The following is a 6755-nucleotide window of genomic DNA, read 5'->3' on the forward strand; positions in this document are numbered from 1 at the left end:
GTGACTAGTTTGGAATGTGAGGATGTGACCTGTCGCTTCCCAGCTTATGGCTGCCTCTGCTGTTTAACCAAAGGCCTTAGCCTAAGAACAGGGCCTCAGACTGTCACAGTAAGAGAAGGCCCTTACACCAGCAGACAGTGATTTTGATTCTTTCTTTTATACCTCTATAACTAGCTAAGTGATAAGAATACACCTAAATTCTTAGCGTACAGGCCTTTACAGACAGGGCTGAATATCTATATCCCTAGCAAAAAGAAAAGGAGTACTTGTGGCACCTTAGAGACTAACCAATTTATTTGAGCATGAGCTTTCGTGAGCTACAGCTCACTTCATCGGATGCATTCCGTGGAAACTGCAGCAGACTTTATATACACACAGAGATCAGCAATGGCCATATGTAAAATCATTCATCTAGGAACAAGGGACATAAGCCATACTTACATGATGGGGGACTCTATCCTGGGAAGCAGTGACTTTGAAAAAGACTCTGGGGTTATGATGTATAATCAGCTGAACATGAGCTCCCAGGGCAATGTTGTGGCTAAAAGGAATAATGTGATCCTTGGACGTATAAACAGGGGAAATATCAAGTGGGAGTAAAGAGGTTATGTTACCTCTGTATTTGGCACTGGTTGTTGTCATCAGTCCCTTAAGGTTGAGGATGATCTCTTTCACAGGCTTTATTTTTCATGGGTCCTTTGGTGATTGAAGAGTCTGATTCTTGAGCCACAGGCTCATTGGCAGATGTTGCAGGTCGTGTTGGAAGACAGGGTTGAGCTGCGATTGCTGCATAACAGTTGTTTTTCCTTTCTTTTCTGGCGTTTTTCTGTGACCAGGGCAAGATGATTTTTCTCAAAAGTGGACTTTCCCTCTCTGACAGTCTTCACCAGTTATCCCTATCCTGGGCTGCTGTCTCCCAGGGTGTGGTGTTGATACCACATCTCTTGATGTTTATCCTGAGGGTGTCTTTAAAGAGTTTCTTTTGGCATCCTCGTTTCCTTTCTCCTTTGGTGAGTTGGGCGTACAGCAGTTGTTTTGGTAAGCGTACATCAGGCATGTGCACACAGTGCCTGATCCACCTCAGCTGGTGCTGGATAATCAGGGCCTCAACACTGAAGATGTCAGCCTCTGTGAGGACACTGACATTAGTGCGACGATCCTCCCACTTTATGCTGAGGATCTTCTGAAGAAGTGCTGGTGCTGACGTTCCAGGTTTTCCAGGTGTTTTTTTATAGGTCACCCAAATCTCATAGCTGTAGAGGAGAGATGGGATTACCACCGCTTTGTAAACTAACAGTTTAGTATGTGCTCTGATGTTATGATTGTTGAATACCTGGCGAAACAGTCTCTGAAATTACTTTAACACCACAACAAAATCTCCTGATTGACAAGAAATATTTATCTGATACTTGCCATTACAGAGATAATAGGTTGGTCCTATTCAGTGACAGTATTATCTGTAGAGCACCCAGATGGTTAACCCAATCAGTCAGATTGATCATGATCTTCTGAAGTGTTCAGGATACCCTACAACATGATAAAAAATAAAGTAAAGTATGTTTGAGAACATCTCTAAACTAAACTCTGTTCAATTTCTAAGACACTAGTACATACTTTTATTTTTCTCAGGCTTTGATAACTGCAGTCTCCTTTCTGTCCTTCATATTTCTCCCATTTCCCCTTTCCAGTCTAGCCATGTTATGCTCCACTTTGAATCTTTCCATTGGACTGTTGTCTGGTTCTAAAAAAGTTCAGACCCCATGTTCTCACATTCAAGAATGTATAGATATGCCTTCATCTGTCTCTCAATAAAAGGCCCTGGAAAGGTGGGTACATGGTGTGGGAAGGGTTTGGTTGTAGATGCCTGTATGGCAGCTGCTTATGGAGCTTCTCTGGAGTAAGAGGAGATTTACCTGGTGAAAAGGAACCTATAGGGAAACTGAGCCTCAGGGGAAGATTTAGAGACTTTGAGAACCTACTGATCTGGAAAGACGGAGCCCTTTATGAATGTTCATGATGTTCTATAAACCCAGGAAAACTTGGTGGAAAGAATTTGTTTGGGCCCCTCTGGGATTTTTGTAACCTGGAAGGAAAGGGCTTTTTCTTTGGCCAGTGGACCAAGGCAGTAAAATTACCAACTAAACTGTAAACGTGTCACCAGCATGCAAAAGAGTGAGTGAAAGAACAGAGACTTGGCTGTGTGACCTGACTGTGGGTGAGAGGAACTGACCCTGTTGCAAGGCCCAGCGCTAAGCACTCTTCAATAAGTTGTTTGCCCTGAACATCCTGGAAAAGGAATTGTCTGGTTCCTTCAACATTTCCCCACTGGGAGTTGGGCTAGGTGTCTCCACTGATGTTTCTCACCCTTGAGAAGCTGAGTAGGATTTAGAGTCACCTCCCCCATCATTTGGAGAGGTGAAAAAGCTGCAACTTGGGTTTTATCCTCTTCTAATATCATAATCCCACTCCCATGTCAAAGTCTTCCATAAGAAAGAGAAGTCAAGACAAGATAGTCACAAATGTAAACAATCAAAAAACTCCCCCAAATGTAGGAAAGGTGAGGCCATGTTAATGCATCCTAATGGAGCAGGAAAGGTCACAAACAATTTTTGACAGGTTTCAGAGTAGCAGCTGTGTTAGTCTGTATTCACAAAAAGAAAAGGAGTACTTGTGGCATGTTAGAGACTAACAAATTTATTTGAGCATAAGCTGTCATGAGCTACATCACGTGTCACTTCATCGGATGCATGTAGCTCACGAAAGCTTATGCTCAAATAAATTTGTTAGTCTCTAAGGTGAAACAATTTTTGTTTTTCTTTGCAGTTCACCTGCAAAGAAAAGTGACCATTTAAAGTGGGCTAAATATCAGAACATAAGAATGGCCATTCTGGGTCAGACCAGTGGTTCATCTGGCCCAGTATCCTTTCTTCTGACAGAACAAGGCAATTATTGAGTGACCCATCCCCCATTGTCCAGTCCTAACTTCTGGCAGTCAGAAGTTTAGGGACACCCAGAGCACAGGGTTGCGTCCCTGACCATCTTGTAATAATAGCAATTGATGGCTCTATCCTCCGTGAACTTATGTAATTCTTTTTTGAAGTCAGTTATACTTTTGGTCTTCAGAACATCCCCTGGCAATGAGTTCCACAGATTGACTTTGTGGTGTGTGAAGAAGTACTTCCGTATGTTTGTTTTAAACCTGCTGCCTATTCATTTCATTGGATGATCCCTGGTTCTTGTGTTATGTGAAGGGGTAAATAACACTTCCTTATTCACTTTCACCATAACATTCATGATTTTAAAGACCTGTATCATAGTCCCCCTTAGTCATTTCTTTTCTAATCTGAAAAGTCCCATTCTTTTTAATCGCTCCTCATATGGAAGTTGTTTCATACCCCTAATAATTTTTGTTGCCCTTCCCTGTAATTTTTCCAATTCTAATATATATTTTTTGAGATGGAGCAACCGGAACTGCATGAAGTAGTCAAGATTTGGACATGCTGTGTATTTATATAGTGGCATTATGATATTTTCTCTTCTAACATTCTGTTCATTTTTTTTACTGCTACTGCACATTGAGTGGATGTTTTCAGAGAACTATCCACAACGACTCCACGTTCTCTTTCTTGAGTGGTAACAGTTAATTTAGACCCCATCATTTTGTATGATTATGTTTTCCAATGTGCATTACTTTACACTTATCAACATTGAATTTTATCTGCCATTTTGTTGCCCAGTCACCCAATTTTGTGAGATCCCTTGTAACTCTTTGCAGTCTGGTTTGGACTTAACTGTCTTGAGTAATTTTGTATCAGCTGCAAGCTTTGCCACCTTGCTCTTTACCTCTTTTTCCATTTATAAATATGTTGAACAACACTGATCCCATTGTAGATCCCTGGGGGACCTCCCTATTTACCTCTTTCCATTGTGAAAATGGACCTTTTTCTCTTAACTTTTAACCAGTTACTGATCCATAAGAGGACCTATCTTCTTATCCCATGATTGGTTACGTTGCTTAAAAACCTTTAGTTTGTCTTGTCAAAGGCTGAACATCCAAGTACACTATATCAGCTGGATCACCCTTGTTCACATGCTTGTCGACACCCTCAAAGAATTCTAATAAATTGGTGAGGCATGATTTCCCTGCGCAAAATCTATGTTGACTGTTCCACAACATATCAGGATCATCTGTGCATCTAATAATTCTGTTCTTTACTATAGTTTCAACCAGTTTGCCTGGTGCTGAAGTTAGGCTTACTGGTCTATAATTGCCAGGATTGCCTCTGGAGCCTTTTTAAAAAATTGGTTTTACATTAGCTATCCTCCAGGCAGCTGGTACAAATACTGATATAAGTGATAGGTCACATACCACAGTCAGTAGTTCTGCAATTTCATATATGAGTTCCTTCAGATCTCTTGGATGAATACCATCTGGTCCTGGTGACTTCTTATTATTTAATTTGTTAAATTGTTCCAAAACCTCCTCTACTGACACCTCAGTCTGTGACAGTTCCTCAGTTTTGTCACCTAAAAAGAATGACTCAGGGGTGGGACTCTCCCTCACATCCTCTGCAGTGAAGACCAATGCACAGAATTCATTTTTTTGTCTTTTGCTAGGTGCTCTTCAAATTCTTGATTTTTTGGCCTAATTATACTTTTACATTTGACTTGCCAGAATTTAAGTTCCTTTCTATTTTCCTCAGTAGGACTTTGTTGTTAAGCTACAGTGGCATTTTTTTTGGTCCTCTTACTGTTTTTTTTTTTTTAAATTTGGGGTTTACTTGGAGGCTCTATTATGTGCTTTTAAATAGTTTCCATGCAGCTTGTGGGAATTTCACTCTTGTGAGTGTTCCTTTTCATTTCTGTTTAACTAGCTACTTCATTTTTTGTAGTTCCCCTTTTTGAAGTTAAATGCTACTGAGGTGGGCTTCTTTGGTATTCTTCCCCTATAAGGATGTTAAATTTAAGTACAGTATGGTCACTATTACTGAGAGGTTCAGCTATATTCACCTCTTGGACCAGATCCCATGCTCTATCAAGAATTGCCTCTTTCTTTGTGGGATCCAGGACTAGCTGCTCCAAGAAGCAGTCATTAATGCTAGCACAGAATTTGGCTATCTTTTTTTTTAGCACACATTGATGACTCTGGAGCTGTGGACTACATTTTTAAAGTTCTTCTCCTTATCTGTGAGGCTTCTGGTGGTCAGTAAGACTATTGTACATTTTCAAGATGTTTCAGAGCCATTTGATAACCTCACTTTACCCAATAACTAAAAATGCTCGGTCAAGAAGAGTTTGCTGGGTGATACTGCTGTTGATGCTTCTGTTCATGCATTTATTATATTTCAGATCCCTTTCTTTTCAATCAAATTTGCATTGTTTCTGTATTTTGTATGTGCCTCATTATGGCAGAATGCTACCCTGGTTCATTTCATCTGTCACTGATTTGTCTCTTGCTTATGTTTTTATTGTACTGCACTTTGATATGTGGTGTATATAGAAAGAATCATAGAATCATAGAATATCAGGGTTGGAAGGGACCCCTGAAGGTCATCTAGTCCAACCCCCTGCTCGAAGCAGGACCAATTCCCAGTTAAATCATCCCAGCCAGGGCTTTGTCAAGCCTGACCTTAAAAACTTCCAAGGAAGGAGATTCCACCACCTCCCTAGGCAACGCATTCCAGTGTTTCACCACCCTCTTAGTGAAAAAGTTTTTCCTAATATCCAATCTAAACCTCCCCCACTGCAACTTGAGGCCATTACTCCTCGTTCTGTCATCTGCTACCATTGAGAACAGTCTAGAGCCATCCTCTTTGGAACCCCCTTTCAGGTAGTTGAAAGCAGCTATCAAATCCCCCCTCATTCTTCTCTTCTGCAGGCTAAACAATCCCAGCTCCCTCAGCCTCTCCTCATAAGTCATGTGTTCTAGACCCCTAATCATTTTTGTTGCCCTTCGCTGGACTCTCTCCAATTTATCCACATCCTTCTTGTAGTGTGGGGCCCAAAACTGGACACAGTACTCCAGATGAGGCCTCACCAATGTCGAATAGAGGGGGACAATCACGTCCCTCGATCTGCTCGCTATGCCCCTACTTATACATCCCAAAATGCCATTGGCCTTCTTGGCAACAAGGGCACACTGCTGACTCATATCCAGCTTCTCGTCCACTGTCACCCCTAGGTCCTTTTCCGCAGAACTGCTGCCTAGCCATTCGGTCCCTAGTCTGTAGCGGTGCATTGGATTCTTCCGTCCTAAGTGCAGGACCCTGCACTTATCCTTATTGAACCTCATCAGATTTCTTTTGGCCCAATCCTCCAATTTGTCTAGGTCCTTCTGTATCCTATCCCTCCCCTCCAGCGTATCTACCACTCCTCCCAGTTTAGTATCGTCCGCAAATTTGCTGAGAGTGCAATCCACACCATCCTCCAGATCATTTATGAAGATATTGAACAAAACCGGCCCCAGGACCGACCCCTGGGGCACTCCACTTGACACCGGCTGCCAACTAGACATGGAGCCATTGATCACTACCCGTTGAGCCCGACAATCTAGCCAGCTTTCTACCCACCCTATAGTGCATTCATCCAGCCCATACTTCCTTAACTTGCTGACAAGAATACTGTGGGAGACCGTGTCAAAAGCTTTGCTAAAGTCAAGAAACAATACATCCACTGCTTTCCCTTCATCCACAGAACCAGTAATCTCATGATAAAAGGCGATTAGATTAGTCAGGCATGACCTTCCCTTGGTGAAT

The sequence above is a fragment of the Eretmochelys imbricata genome, chromosome 1 (assembly GCF_965152235.1).
Source record: "Eretmochelys imbricata isolate rEreImb1 chromosome 1, rEreImb1.hap1, whole genome shotgun sequence".
In the NCBI taxonomy this organism is placed as follows: Eukaryota; Metazoa; Chordata; order Testudines; family Cheloniidae; genus Eretmochelys; species Eretmochelys imbricata.